Below are 17288 nucleotides of genomic sequence, written 5' to 3' on the forward strand. Positions count from 1 at the left end.
ATGTGGCAAATTTCCCATTTTGGTTCTAAAGAAATTCATGTGAACCTACTAATTTAGTGCACTTCTAACATCCAGTTTTCTCTTCAGACTCATTAAATCCATGTGTCTAATGAACAGCCTATGCAATAGTTCTCTCTCTTCCTCTCTAACAGTGCATGCACATGTATACTTTTACTTTGGGCTCAAAGAAGAACTTTGACAGTTTGACATTTGGAGAAATGCACTTATTTTCTGTTGTGCTGAAAAGACTGACACCACCCCTGAGACTGTCTAACAAATAGACAGCGGAAACCAGAGGAACCAGTTAGCTTAGCAAAACAGAATGAAATCATGAGAAAAGAGTTAGCCTCAGTGCAGATGCATAAAGTACAGTGCAAAAATCTGGAGCCACCCCACATTTTGTTATATATTTATATTTTCTTTTATAAAGTGGTGTTCTCCAGGCTCCCCTAAGGTTTTCCAATTGTTTCTATAGACACTGGCTGTGTTTTTGTTCATTTCTAATCCAGTCCTTGTACCTGACCATTTTCAGAGAAAAGGCACCTAATATGAGGAATGAACCAGTCTACACATGACAGTCACCTTAGCAAGGAACCAGTTTTAAATTGTGTCTTTAGGCACTTTGTTACCATCAGCCTGTTGCACAACATCACATATTTGCACTTCCTTGGTTGAATCTACAAAAAATGTCAAAAATAATATAGTTTGGCAGGCATGCAACAGAATTTAAACACCAACGAGGTTATTCCAAAAGAGCTACTAGGCAACCTGGCATATCTCGGTATGCTGTGCAGTGTATCATTAAAAAACTGGACAAGTGGAGAACAAAAGAAGAAGTGGGAGGCCTAAAACTATCTACAGCATATAAAAAAATTACAGAAAGTCATAATCTTAAGGAATGGGGGGGGGGGGGGGGGGGGGAGTCCAGCAAAGACCTGACGCAGGACCTGAGAGGTTCATCTGGCTCTTCAGTTGATCCATCTACTGTTCCTTTAAGAGTGGCTTCTTGACAGCCAACCTTCCACTTATGCCAGTTCTGACGAGGCTTTGGCAAACAAGGAGAAAACACTGATGCACATAAATTACTGCAAAATAACAACTGGACTGTGTTATGGAGTGATGAATCCAAATTTAGAATTTCTGGTTCAAATCCAATCTCAGCATGACAATGATCCCAGACACACTGTCAATGCAGTAAAAACATACTTGGATAGAAAAATACAGAGTTGAACACCATCAGTTATGGATTGGCCTCCCCAGAACTTAGACATTATCAAAGCAGTTCAGGATTGTCTTCACAGAGAAGGAAAAAAAAGGCACCAATCCAAAATAGAGATTTAAATGTCTTTTAAGAAACCTGAAGAACTATTCCTGCAGAATACTAAATTATTTTAAGAAGGTTTGCTTCACCTAGTTACCATTTTCCTAGTGAAATATAAAGAAATTAGGGGTAGCTCGAGAATTTTCAACAGTACATCCCCCCAAGTTTGTTGTGAGACATCAAGGGGACCATCTACATGTATACTGGAAAAACAAATGCACTGTAATAATGCATTAAGAGCTGGTCTTTATATAATGTTCCCAGACTTTCAAAAAAATAATACAGTGCTTTCTGATAGACTGCAATCTCCTGAACACACCCTCCAAGCAAACTTGAAAGTAGCAGGCTAAGAGCGAGCTACATGTTTACGGTTCCCTCAGTAGTCTGTTTGTGTGTCCACCACTAAAGTTAACACATTAACATATTATACCTGGTTTATCCTACAACCAGGTCAGCATATAGCCCTAAATTAGTCATAACATCATATTTAGAGATGCTGGTACATTTATTTCACAGAGCCAGGCTAGATGATTCTTGGCTTTTCCAATTTAGAGAGTTAAGCTAAGCTAATGGCTATAGGAGCTATAGCTCCAGCTATATTTACCATATGGTTATGTGATTGGTATCTAACTGTTGGCAAGAAAACAAAATGTCAGACTATTCCCTCAAGGGGATTCATTAGTCTATCCTGGCTGTTCCAACAAGAAAATCTGATGTAAAATCAGAGGATTTTAAGATGAAAAGACAGTACTTTCGCCATTTACCCTGCCATAGCGTCTTTATGATAAATGGCATAGTATCAAATTCCTACAATCAGTACAAATAGGTCAGTTTTACGACATTTTATTTCATAGTTAAGTATTTCATTGAGCCAGAGTAGCCCTGTAAGTGTAAGAGAAAGAGAAAGCCAGCGAGAGAGAGTAGAGTTGGGGAGGGGGGCTTTAAGTTCATGAGCTGGTGGCCCATCTGGTTTGAGTTACAGAAACCCCCCTTCTCAATTAGAGGCAGCATGATGTCAATAAAACGTCAGACTGGAGAAGCCATCACTTAAATTGTGCCTGTCAAGTTTTGTTCTTTCTTCAGCATTCCAGCCGGGCCGATGGGTCTGAAATGATTTGTAGTTTGATTAAGGTTACCACAATGTGCCATTTCTGATTTGATTTGGGTGCTTGCCTCACAAAAGTTGCCACAAAAGTTGTTTGCCTGTTACTGGAGATGCATGCACAGAGCAAAGTGAGGAAGGAAGGTGGCTTCCCCAGTCAACGTGCTTTTTGAGCAAGAAATCAGCTTTTGCTTTTAACTTTTAATTAGTTTTCCATCTCTAATTTTTCCATGTCTCTGCTCTTCACAACAGTTGTCTTTTTTCCAACTGTTACAGAGTTCTGCCCTGCACCTCTTAGATTTATGCTTGAATATTAAACCATGGGGAGGTTTGGAGACGCAGTCGTGACATTTATGTTTCTCCTCTCTTATTGCACATAAAATTTATTAGGAGTTCCCTGGTTTTTCAATGGGGCTTTCCCACCAAGACAGTTTTCTCTCTTCTACAAACCATGGATCATCCAGCAGTATGTACGTGCTGATATTTTGGATTATTAGTGTCATTTTAATTCTCAGAACGTTACTCACTTGCAGGTATGTTTCCAGCACGACAATCTGAAAAACCTGAAAAACAGCAATACACAAAAGGGGTCAAACATTCCCAACCACTCCCAGTGGGAAAACTTGGTGCACAAGGAACCCAGGAGCCTGCTACCCTCAAATCTGAAAACAATTATCATATGAATTTCAGGACTTTATAACACTAGAGAGTAAACCTGTAGCCAAAGGTGTTCATCCAGTCTGGAGATCATCAGGATGTGATGTGTTGGCAGTTTAGCAGTTTTACATGTAAAGCTTGTGCATTCAAATATTTAGCCCTCAACCACTCTTGAATTTAATCCACATCATAAAAGCTTTAAAATTCCAAGTGCAATAGCATGCAAGCTCTAAGCCGTGTAAATCACAAACTTTTGGCCCCATTTCTATGTCGCTGAACCGCTGAGCGTCTATCACATTGCATCTTAGATTCCTGTAAGCCTCACAAACATAAAGATTTAATCAAGCGATGTAAAAATATGACAGGTCTGGTTTAACAGCACTGCATCAAGAGGATCGACGACCTGTTAGCTGCCTTTGAGTCAATGCCAGTGTTCTTCTTAAGCATTTGAAAAGTGCTTGTGATTGGCATATTAGCTGCGCAGGGTCTGATGCACTCATACAGTGAAACAGAAAACTTTAATACTCATATGGAACCTCTCTAACATTGTAAAGATCCTGGTTTACTCACTGAACTGTACACTTAGCTTTTATGGTACAAGCATGACTGAAATTCCTCGTGTTAAATTAGACTGTTTTGTATAGCTCATGTTCCCCTGGCCTGTACTTTAAAAATCATAGTTACAGGTTGGACAAAATAAAGAGAACCTTTTCAGAAAGATGCATGGCTACAGATGTGTACAGATGTGTGTTTCTGGTTATGAAACAATGCATCAATGTCTTTGTAAACATGCTATAGTTTGTGCTCTATAGTTTGTGCTCGTGCACTGAAGACTTGGCCACTCTGGCTTGGTTAACTAACTGCATCCTGTTGTCTACATGCTGTGGACAATGTGTGTGCCTAGCCACAAACAGTGTGTGTGTGTCTGCCTATTTTTTTTTTTATAGACTTTGCCTTGTTTATGCAGACAACTCAACCCAAGAGTGACCCTCAGCAATGCAAAATGACCATCATGTGACTATTTAACAATTTTTTGACTATTCTTTTAATCCTAAACCATATACGCACGATTTAACTTGATGCCATTTCAAAAATCATAGTGACACTAACAGTATTAAAAACATTGTATTTAAGTCTGATATTAAATGGATTCAAGGAACCTACAGCACTGTGCAGAACTTTTGAGTCACCCTTCATTTCTTTAGATTTTGCTTCCAAGGAGCCAGACTTTTTAAAGTGCTCTTGAGCAATAGTTGTCCAGGCTTTCTGAAAGCCTTTCAAAGTTTTTCTTTGAACACTGGCTGCTCTCTCACTCATCTTCATTCCACTCCATGTCGTCTGGCAATTTTCAGAGGAATGGGTTTTTTATTTGTTTGTTTGTTTGTTGAACCACTTAAAACCGACCGGTCTAACAGAAGGGATGAACCAGTGTATTTTAGGCACTTTGTTGTTCTAAAAACTCACAGTTGAATGTGTGATAACACATTTTGACAGAAATAAAATTGTGTTTTTCCACCAAAAAGGTGATTCCCAAAGAGCCAGTGGCTGAAAACCTTGCATATCTGAGCATGGCGTCCAGTACGTCCATATATAAAAAAAAAAAAGAGGAACATGTACAAGTGAAGGAAAAAAGAAAAAGTGGCAGGCCTAGAATTTTTAAAAAGGACCCAAGAGATGCATCTGGCCCAGTTGATCCAGCTACTGTTCAGTGAAGCCTCATCAAAAATGGTCTTGATCGGTGCTCGAAAAGAAGACATTCTTAAGGAAGGGGAAAAAAAACCTTAAGAGAATCCAAAATTAGACAAAAACTGCCCTGAAAGTCAGTAGCAACAGGTCTCATGAAAAATATAAAATTTTTGGTTCAAATCAACATTGGAGTGTATGGAGGAAGTCAGGAGTACAGAGAGGTTCAACAGTGAGTGTTCACAGCCATCTGTGAAACAGAATGGAGGCTCTGCCAAGGTTTGGATCTGCATTTCAGCCAGTGGTGGTGGGGAGCTTGTCAAAACTGATGGAGTTATAAACACAGAAAAGTACCACTATCAGATTTTAATGTGAAAAGTATCAGATTAGAAACAGCTTCATTTTTTTTATGCATGACAGTGATGTTGATGACAATGCAGTAAGCATACCTGGATGGAAAAACACACGTTGGAACACTATAAGTCATGGATTAACCTCCCCACAGCCTGAACATCAACATTACAACATCCAACAGTATGGGATTGTCGTGACAAAGAATGTAACAAAAGGTCAAAGGAGCTTGCAAAGAAAAGCGTCTGGACTTCTTTAAGTTGCTTGTAGACGTTTCACCTCTCATCCGAGAAGCTTCTTCAGTTCTAAGGTCAAATGGTGGAGAGTCCCAGATATAAACCTAGTGGGAGTGACCCCCCACAGAGGGACAAAAGGACCCCCTGATGATCCTCTAATCACCTGAGCCAAGGTGGGAAACTGTGCGTGGGTCCCAATCAGCCAGAGTTTCGGGTGTGTTCATTGTGAAACCTGGCCCCACCTTATCATGCGAATTCCTGAGGTCAGATGGCCCAGGATGTGAGTGGGCGTTAAGGCGTCTGGGAAGGGATCTCAAAACTGGATTATAGATGGCAGAGAGTTGGTGTCGTAAACCCCCGCCTCTATTCAAAGATGGTCGCTCACAGTGGACATAGATGGCTTCTTTCACTCCTCTTTCAAACCATCTGTCCTCTCTGTCCAAAATGTGATCATTGGCATCCTCGAAAGAGTGTCAAGCAACTTAAAGAAGTCCAGACGCTTTTCTTTGCAAGCTCCTTTGACTACGATGACCTGGATGACTGAGAACCTTCACAGACAATGTAACAAAAGGCAGCCAGCAGCCAAAATAGAGCTGTGAATGTCCTTCAGGAAGCCCGGAAAACTATTCCCTACGTCTATTTAAAGAAATGACAAGAAGGCTTGTCTGAGAGGTGAGGCTATTCTGAAGAATAAAGGTGGTCACACCAAATATTGACTTTTCCCATTTTCCGAGCAAAAACTGAAGAAATTAAGCGTCTCTTGACTTTGTGCAGTACTGTACTTCCAAACAAAATGCCTTCATTTGCACTTTATATAATTACAGTACTCAAGGATGTCATTCATTTCTAAACGAAAATCCCTATTTTCCTGCCATTCACAAAGTTTATTGGAAGCGATGCAAACACCTTTAGGGGCTTTAAACTTTAAACAGAGTCAAATGTACACAGATTGGCCAGATCATTGAGTCACTAAGCAAACCTAAGATAACTGGCTTAAAAACAAGAAAGAAAGCCAAGCAAGCATGGGCAGATATTTGAGTTAGTCCTCATGCTCAACTGATGTTAATCCCAAACAAGCTAAATCGTTGTTATAGTTGGAAAATGTTCCCACTTGAAAGGACCTGCTTGAAGGACACTCCCATTAACGATCGGAAGCAAAAAGTGATGTCTAAACTGAAACTATGTGGGTGCTCAACAGAAAGGTTCACAGTAAAACCCTGTATTGGCCTACATTTCATGCTGGACAAATATTAAACTGTATTATATCGAGTGACTGGAAAATTAAAAACCAAACATAAGGCCCAGGGGCCAGAATCGGCCTGGCAAAGACTCAAATCCGGCCCACTGGGTGGCCTTGGAAAATGTGAAGGAGAACATCAATTTTGGACTTTTAACTGTATTTTCATAATTTTCCAGCTTTTCCTGAGATAAAGATCTCCCCTCATGGTCATTCATTTTAGGTCAAAGTAATTAATATATAGATTTCTGTAATTTCACGCATTTAATTCTTACAATTTAAGCCTAGACAATTTTCTTTCCAGCCCACATAATATCCAAGTGGGTTGTATATGCCTGCAACGTAAAATTAGTTTTAAGCAGAAACCCAAAGATCACCTACAGGTCACATGACCAATCTTGTCAGTGTTTGAAAGAAAGCCTTATGAGTCTGTCTTTTACTGGCTCACTAACTCACAAATATCCTGCAGTCAACCTGACTACAATCTAGACTCAGGTAGTTTCTGGCTGGTCACAGTTACAGCAGTCCCATTTATGTCTCACTGGCCATACTTGATCAGGGAAGCTGTTTTTAAATCTCAAAGAATGAGCAGATAAGAGAACAGATGTGTGCAGGGAGGGAAGTGAACTTAAGTGTGTGTTTCCTACATGGGAAATGTTCACCACAGGCAAAATGTTTGTAACATCATGCCACTAATTATATGTATTTACATTAAATTAAGGCAGACATATTTTATATTATCATCTAATTAACTGAGCCCCATTTGGATGAGACACAATATAAATCTGACAAACATCACCGGCTGTAATGTGAGGTTGGTAATGATTTCAGATTCCAGATTGAGACTCGAAGCGGTCCAAGTTCTCCATATGTCAACAAGGTGAGCTCATGGTAAGTCCCTGATTCTCCCATGTCAAACACAGAAACACATTCTCTCCAGCTCTGGCAGCCCAGTCCCAGGCCTTTTCTTTTTAGAGGCTTCTAATCCTGGTGGGTCCCTGGCCTGACGTCACACGGCCCTCTCCCCACCCCTCTGTCTGCTGATGTGCTGTACCCACGCTCTCATTTCCTTTGCAGCTCACGAACACCAATCACTGCCCCGGTCCTTTTGACTTCTTACGTCTGAGCATCTGATTAAAACAGACTGCCTCATCCGACGCCTCATTTGGCCAGCTGAGGCGTTTAAACCTTACAGAAAGGAGGCGCTGAGCGCTGATTCTGTGGGCTGGTGTGAGTACAAAGTAGCCAACCAGGCTCCCTCTCCTTCCCTCACTCGCCCTTCCCCACTCCTGTTGCATGTTCAGCTTCTTAGGCTTGATCACGTGACCAGGAAGTGTGGCTCTCTTCCATTTCCCCTCCTGAAGGAAAGAAAATATTTAAAAGGGGGCTGGCGCTAGGCTCTGTTACGTGGGCCTGGTTAAAAATAACTTAGATATTTAAGGCTGGAATCCCAGGGCAGGCAAAGGCTGGACAGCTTGCCGCCCGACAGGAGCTCTCGCCTCCCTCTCACTCTGTTTCTTGCTAACTTCTTCCTAACAGTGCTCCGTCGTCTGAAGCCATTTCGCCTTACCCACGATCAACACCCTGCACCTCAGAAACATTTTCCTACAACCAGTGGATGCTCAGGTCTACATTATTAAATGTTATGAAAATTCAGTTGGTGCTTCTCAGCCCAGCCGCAACTTTGTTTGGCTACTGAGGTTTGGCCGGAAACGTCCAAACAAAGCAGCCGGACAAACCCAGACTTCATCCATTTGCATACCATGACAGAACTGTAAACCAACAACTATCCTTCAACTATCAAAAATTTTCACCACTGCAGTGATTTACATACAAGGCCACAGCACCACATGTGATATACTGTTGATCTAAAATAAGTACTGAACTGGACACCAAATCTAAATCCTTCAATAATTTGATTTAGCTTTAGATGATTAGAAAATGAATGCAACTCATCAGATCTGCCCCTAACCTAAGGTTATTTGAAAGAAGCACATCCAGTGAAAAGATGCTATATTGCATATTATTATAATATTTTAAACTGTAAACATATATTTTAATTTGGGAACAACTATTTGAAACAATGTTAACACCCATAAACTAATATATTAAGTACATTACATAATAATAATATTACTCACATAATATTTCAGTCAAATAACTAATAACAATTAGCCAGCTAGCAGAATAGCAATGCCTCAATTCCTTTTTCAGCTACAACTGCATAAAATTAACTGAAAATGTTTACGGTAATTTATTATTGTCCTTTCTTTCAGGTCTTTTCCACATTTGGGTTTTGGGCTGTAGGTCAGCAATTTAAATATAATCATTAGTGACATTTTTCTGTAAACCTGAAATGCTCAAAGAGCAGTTTGGGATTTTTGAACAGATGCTGTTGTCAAATAGTGCGCTGTAAGGGTAAGTTTAGCTGCGAATGTTACAAACATTTGCTGCTTTTGTGCCGCTTTTTTTCTTTTGTGCAGCACCAGTGAAGGAATTGAGACTCGTAGCTGTCTGAGTGCTACAAACCACAGCGATAGGGGAAATAATTTGATTACAGCCACAGTCAGTACCTCGTTGCTCGTGCTGTTCGAAAGCAAATAATCAGAAAGTCATCTGAACTTGAGTTCCTCTCTGGCTTTGCACTGGCTTTGCAAAACAAAAAGTTCCTACATATATAATTGTATTAAACCTAATGCGAGGTGGAGTAGTGGGGAAAGTACAGCGCTGAGATTCAACAAAGCTTGACTCAGCTTTCAAGAATTAGGGAAAGAATGAAAGCTATTTTTTAATTACTGAACAGCATCTGGAAGAGAGCACAGCAAACCTCAATATCTGGAGTTATGATCCGCTGATACTCATATGCACTTGGGCGCTTTCCAGGAGGGGGAACTTGACTGAGGGACACCAGTGGAAACAATGCCAGAAAAGCTCAAATTCTCCAGTGATAGGCAGTTAAGCGTTTTGTTATTCAGTGTTCACAAGTGTGTTGTTAGACTATAAAATACGTTTTTTTTTATTTGAATAGCCACAGATTATGTCAGCAAACATTTTAGAAACAAAACCAAAAAAAAACCCCTCTCAGCACAGCCAACAACAACACCCCCGTTCTTCTTCAGGTAGGCATCATAGCACTCACACTTTATCCATGTTGATAAGCAGAAACAATACCAGGACACTTGTTGAAGTTAATAAGAGGGAAATATTACACCGTACAGATACTAAACAGTTATGCTTGCTCATACAAAAACATTACCTCAGTCTCACCACCTCCGATTCTTATGTCATCAATGCCTTGCAAAAAAAAAAAAGTCTAAAACTGGGTATTGCAGATTTGTCTTTCATATTCTCAGCCGATACTGTGAGTGTTACATTAACATGTTCTATACAAGCGTCTGGTGTGAGTTACTAAATCACCACGACTTCATTGTGTCAGAAAAAGAACACAGCCTACAGTGGTGTCACCTTCTCCTCCTTTATCTCTTTCCTCTGTTCCTCCTCTGCCTGTCATTATTGCAAAAGCAACTCAGTTGTCAAAGCCAGGCCTTTGTTTTCAGGATCACTTTCACCACCATTATCTTCCATCATAAAGAATATGGCTATATTCACACAGGTTCCTTTATCTTCCTACCTGCTGTAGGAAGCAGGTCTTGAAGAACAAAAGATGTAGTGCAAACGTTGTTGGTGTGAAGCCATCACTTCCCACCGCACATTTACAGGCGTTAAAAGACAACGCAGGTTCGGATTTTAAGTCTCATAGTATTAGTATATCAAATTATTGCAGTGAGCTAACCAACAGGATACACTTGCTATTTACCAAAGAATATTTACATTTTAGTCTGCAATTTTCCCACGAGACTTGTTTGCCAGCCCAAGCGCTGTGCATTTGTGCAATTTCAAACGGTGAATGAAGATATTCACTGAGATGTGTCCTGTTGAAATGACGGCACATTTGTTGACATGCCTAACAGACAAGATCCTGATGCAGCAGGATCAGCAGCGAGCGCTTTGTTTGCTCTTGCACTGAACTCTTGATTCAATGTGTCTAATTATGCTGGATAGAGAGGTCTGTGTTAGTTCTCCTGTTCTGTGCAAACACTGCTGAGCCCAGTTCAAACGCAGCTCAAATGAGAAGTGTACTTTAATGCTTGCAGGAAAGGTTAAGTTTACAGTGCTGTTTATAGTTTTTCATGTGTTTTTTTATGGGTTAAAAGTGACAGCAAGATAATTATTATGTGTCGTTTCTTGAAGAAACGTAGTAAAATGTTAAAAGGGATTTAATTCTAGTTGCCTATATTTCAAGCACACCACATAGCATTTGTTTCAGAATGATAACATATTTTGTATATTGAAGGCCCATTTAAGGATAAGCATTGCACGTTACCTTTGGCTTTGGTGTGTAGCATGGCTAGCTCTCAGAATTTTGGCCATGCATAAACTGCAGTGTGTTTGCAATACAGTGTAAACATTCTAAATAATTATTAAAAATATTGTCCTAACATAATCATATTATTTTATAAATAATAAAATGATACATTTTGCAGAGCAGTGGGAACATTTGTTGCATGAAGGCTGGCCATAGACTGTATATAAAAGACAGGCATAGTCACCGTGGTCTCATTGATTTGTGGAGTGCCATTTTTTAAGTTTTTTTGTTTGGTTCTTTGATGTAAACCAGACGTCATAATTTAGAAAGGGAACTGAACATACCAGATGCTCATATAGTAGTGATCTGTCAGTGTCAGCCACGCCCTAAGGCAGGTCACATGTACGTCACAGTTCACACTGATTCACGTCAGGCTTCAGTGCTCTCTCTTCGCAATCATTTTGAGTTGGGCAGTGTCACGTGGATCTATTTCTTTGTTCTTCATGAATAAAAAACAGAACAAAACGTACTTTTATATAGTGCTTAGACAGTCATTAGCCACCCAGTCAAATCAGTTTAATCAAATGCTCCAGCCAATGAAATCATGAAAAATATTCCTGAGAGAGTGAGATGGTTGCAGGTCAGAATGAAATTTAAAAGAAGATGGCTGTTACTTAGCTTTTTATATACAGTGTCGTGTGTAACATGTTACAAAGTAACGTCTTACATGTTTCAGTAACACAGTAGTGTAACGTGTCACTGTAGTAATTCAGTAACTACACTACATTTAATACTATGTCGTTACTTGTGTTGCAAGTGTTCTTTAGACATCTGTGTGCTGGGCGAAAAAAAACACATCCTGCACAATCCTGCTAGAAGATTATAGCTATAGGTTTATATTACTGGTGATAATATGACAGAGCATTTCCGGTCATTTGATCTATTAATAAATTAGTAATGCAACAAGTAGTGCAACAAATTACTTTCTCAATTTAGAAATCAAGTAATATATTTCATTACTTAATACATTACCTTTTCTTGAGTAACAACTCAGATGCTGGTTATGTATGAAAAAGCTTTGTAACAGCTAGATGGTCTCATGGTAACTGCTAATTAAAGATATGTTAACTTGATTTGTGAGTGATTGATGGTTGGTGCTCCAAAAATTCCTCTTGAAGACACGTCGATAAGTAACAGGAGTATATCCTACCCATGGCATACTGTCTTTTCATCTATTTTAACTTAGACTAATTTATCTTAAACTATAATTTACAAATAATTTACAAAAATGAAACCTGAGTTGGATTAAATACGATGTTTCACTAAGGATTAAGACCATGCACTGAATAAGAAGGTGTCTACTGAGATTATAAATCAGGTGAGCAAGATAAAATCTGACATATTTTTTAAAAACAGAAGAGTCGCCTGCAGGACTTTGGAAAGACAGCAGGGTGCAACATTGGATTTACTTGCTTCCGGCATTTCCGTCATTTATATACAGGCTGTGTGAAGCAACTCAGTACTCAGTATGTCCAGGACTAGATAGTGTTTTCACTGCCTTACAGGTCTGTCCGAAAGCAAAGTATTCAACCCTCAGTATTGTCTGTGATTTATTTTTTGTGTTCAATAAAGCACTTTTTAATTATGTTTTTAAAGTGCTATACAAATGAAGGTTTGCATTATTAATTGTGTGGATGCTTTAAGCATCCACACTATTGAGTTCCTGTTTCTCTTTATTCTTTATTATTATTATTATTCTAGTTGCTTCCGTACACTTTTCGCCGTTTAACTACTTCCACAATTTTCAGCCGATTTTCACCGTTCAAATTTTAAACTATTCTGCTATTTTTGCTCTTTCCTGCTACGATTTTTGCTATTTTTAACTATTATACTTTTTAAAATATTCCACTTTTTTCCTTTAATTTGTCCCATTGAAATGAATGGGAAACTTCTGCAATTCTGCTAAAATTTGCTTGTTTTTGAAACTTAACTACTTCCTCATATTTTCACCTAGAACAACCATTCAAATTTTAAAATGTTCACAAATTATTGGGCTATTCAGGTATGATTCAGCTTTTTCAAATCTTCTACTGTTTTACTTTTATGCCTCTTAAAGTTTTGAGTTGCAAAATTGTGATTTTTCACAAAATACATGCGTTGTTATGGTTGCTATGCTCTTGGCTTCCAGTGTGTCACTGAAGGTTTTGCAGTCTTCTCTTCATGTCCGAACAACTTCCTGCTACTTGCTCAATTTTCACTCAACTTCCACAAATTATACATCAAAACGTAGGTATTTTTGCTGGCTTTCAGAAAATGTCACCATCATTGTTGTGGGATTTATAGAATTTTTGCAAATCTCCTCAGACTAACACAAGGTCAGAAAACTCTCCATATAAAGTGAATGGAGAGCTTGTTCAAAATCACCGCTGGATTTCTGTAATGAGAGGCATATTCGAATCGTCATATCTCCTTAACGAAGCAAAGTTAAGACATGAGGCTTGTCCCCGAATATCTTCAGACACCCCTGACGCTCACAATTCAAGAATTTCTTTCTCACCTATTACCGTTCTGAAATGAGTTGGACTTGTTTGAGGGTAGGAAATTCGTCCTTCGCTCAGATTTCTTCAGATTTCAAACTGTGGAAATGAACCACTTTTTTCTCTCGTCATAACTTTTTGTTGGATTTCCACAGAGACCTGAAAATTTCCATGATTGTTCACCAAAGCCTGCTGTCTCTTACGGTGAAAGAATGATATCGATACTCCAAATAGATTTCGAGTTAGAAAGCGTTGTTTGAGGGCAAGTCAAGGCAGTTTTTGCTTCGCTCTACTCAGTTATGGTGCATTACAAGTCAAATATCTTTAATAATTCATATTTTAATGATAAATTGTAAACACTGGAAGATTCCCCCATCTCTTCTGAACAAAACGGTGTAAGAATGACCACTCTAGCCCCTACGGTTTGGAAATTATGGTCATTTGTTTGAGGGGAGTCCTCACTATGAGAAATAGGCTGCAATAATCCTGTGCCTCTCTGTGCTGCGTGTTTAAAAAGAGGCACATGTTTTGGCGGGAAAAAGTACACAGGCTCTCTGATTGGTGGATTCAAATTCAGCAGCTCCCAGGCTGACCTACAAACTTACTTCTCTCTCCCTGTGCATTTTTTTGCTGATTTTTTTCATTTAACAAGTATATTTGAGGGATCCTCAGCATGTTCAGCATTTTTTCAGCTGTCCATTTTGCTTTTCCAATTTTTCTGTTTAACTTATTACTATTGTGCTAAATAATACTATTTCTGCTATTTTATAAGATTTGTGCCTAATATAGTATTTCTGCTAAATTACAATATTTCTGCTTTTTATACTATTTGTGCTAAAACATAGTATTTCTACTAAATGTAGTATTTATGCTTAATCATACTATTTCTGCTTTTTATGGGATTTGTGCCTAATATAGTATTTCTGCTTTTTATAGGATTTTTGCTCAAACATAGTATTTCTACTAAATGTAGTGTTTATGCTTAATCATCCTATTTCTGCTTTTTATAGGATTTGTGCTTAATATAGTATTTCTGCTAAATTATAGTATTTCTGCTTTTTATAGTATTTGTGCTAAAACATAGTATTTCTACTAAATGTAGTATTTATGCTTAATCATAGTATTTCTATATATTTCTGCCAGGTCCCCAGGCAGCCAATCCTCTGTGAGGACTGAGAAATTCAAATTTTCAAATCAGGGCCTGCACGGCTTCCCAGCCAATCATATATGTGTCCTGAGGCATTCAAATTTGCATATTGGGGCCTTCATGGCTTCTAAGCCAGCCAATCATATCTGAGGGCTGAGGAATTCAAATCCACAAATCAGGGCCTGCACAGCTTCCCAGCCAGCCAATCATGTATGTGGGCTCCAGGCATTCAAATTTGCATATTGGGGGAATTCGTGGCTTCTAAGTCAACAAGTCATCCATGTCGTATATCTCTAAAAATTCACATTTTAATGATAAATTGTTAACACTGGAAGATTCCCCCATCTCTTCTGAACAAAACGGTGTAAGAATGACCGTTCTAGCCGCTATGGTTAGGAAATTATGGTCATTTGTTTGAGGGGAATCCTCACTATGTGAAATAAACTGAAAGAAGCAGGTCTATGTCTCTGTGCTGCGTGTGTAAAAAGATGCACCTGTTTTGGCGGGAAAACGTAAACAGCCTCTCTGATTGGTGGATTCAAATTCAGCAGCTCCCAGGCTGACCTAGAAACTTAGTCCTCTCTCCCTGTGTGTGTGTGTGTGTGTGTGTTTAGTGGGAGAGAGAGGACCCTGCCCTTATTTGGCAGCATGTCATTGTAGGATTTAAATTGAATATAGTTAGACTGGTTGACTGGATTAGAGCCTGTGTTTGTGTGTCCCTCTGTGCATTTGTGTTTCAATAAGTTATTACTATTCTGCTAAATCATAGTATTTCTGGTACTTTTCGGTACTTGTGCTAAATACAGTATTTCTGCTAAATCATACTATTTCTGCTTTTCATAGGATTTATGCCTAATATAGTATTTCTGCTAAATTATAGTATTTCTGCTTTTTATAGGATTTGTGCCTAACATAGTATTTCTGCTAAATTATAGTATTTCTGCTTTTTATAGGATTTGTGCTTAACATAGTATTTCTGCTAAATTATAGTATTTCTGCTTTTTATACTATTTGTTCTAAATTATAGTATTTCTGCTTTTTATAGGATTTGTGCTTAATATAGTATTTCTGCTAAATTATAGTTTTTCTTCTTTTTATAATATTTGTGCTAAAACATAGTATTTCTACTAAATGTAGTATTTATGCTTAATAATAGTATTTCTATATATTTCTGCCAGGTCCCCAGGCAGCCAATCCTCTGTGAGGACTGAGACATTCAAATTTTCAAATCAGGGCCTGCACAGTTTCCCAGCCAATCAAATAAGTGTCCTGAGGCATTCAAATTTGCATATTGGGGCCTTCGTGGCTTCTAAGCCAGCCAATCATATCTGAGGGCTGAGGAATTCAAATCCACAAATCAGGGCCTGCACGGCTTCCCAGCCAGCCAATCACATATGTGGTCTCAGGCATTCAAATTTGCATATTGGGGAATTCGTGGCTTCTAAGTCAACAAGTCATCCATGTCATATATCTCTAAAAATTCATATTTTAATATTAAATTGTCAACACTTGAAGATTCCCCCATCTCTTCTGAACAAAACGGTGTAAGAATGACCGTTCTAGCCCCTACGGTTAGGAAATTACGGTCATTTGTTTGAGGGGAGTCGTCACTATGAGAAATAGACTGCAAAAATCCTGTGTCTCTCTGTGCTGCTGCGTGTGTAAACAGATGCACCTGTTTTGGTGGGGAAAAGTGCACAGCCTCTCTGATTGGTGGATTCAAATTCACCAGCTCCCAGGCTGACCTAGAAACTTACTTCTCTCTCCCTGTGTGTGTGTGTGTGTGTGTGTGTGTGTGTGTGTGTGTGTGTGTGTGTGTGTGTGTGTGACAGAGAGAGAGAGAGAGAGAGAAATGCTTTTAATGGGATGATCTCATTCTAAGATTTAAATTCAATATATTTAGACTGGTTGACTGAATTGGATCTTGTGTGTGGGTCTCTCTGTGCATGTGTGTTTCCTCATGTGTACATATTTGTGATTGTGTGGCTGTAATAAATTTTTTTGCAGATTTTTGTCATTTAACAAGTATATTTGAGGGACCCTCAGCATGTTCAGCATTTTTTCAGCTGTCCATTTTGCTTTTCCAATTTTTCTGTTTAACTTATTACTATTGTGCTAAATCATACTATTTCTGCTATTTTATAAGATTTGTGCTTAATATACTATTTCTGCTTTTATAGGATTTGTGCTTAATATAGTATTTCTGCTAAATGTAGTATTTATGCTTAATCATACTATTTCTGCTTTTCATAGTATTTCTGCTTAATATAGTATTTCTGCTAAATTTAGTATTTCTGATTAATTATAGTTTTTCTACTAAATCATAGTACAGTATTTCTGCTTTTTATGGGATTTGTGCTAAAACAAAGTATTTCTACTAAATGTAGTATTTGTGCTTAATCATACCATTTCTGCTTTTTATAGGATTTGTGCTTAATATAGTATTTCTGCTAAATTATAGTATTTCTGCCAAATTATAATATTTGTGCTAAAACATAGTCTCAATTTAAAATTACAATATTCATAGTTCATCACAGTGTCTCTGGTAAATCACAATATTTCTGCTCTGTTGTACTATTTTTCTAAATCATAGTGTTTCTGTAATGTTTAAGTATTTTTGGCTAAATATATTCTTTCTGTTATCTTATACT

The sequence above is a fragment of the Rhamphochromis sp. 'chilingali' genome (assembly GCF_963969265.1).
Source record: "Rhamphochromis sp. 'chilingali' genome assembly, chromosome: 2".
Taxonomy (NCBI): Eukaryota; Metazoa; Chordata; class Actinopteri; order Cichliformes; family Cichlidae; genus Rhamphochromis; species Rhamphochromis sp. 'chilingali'.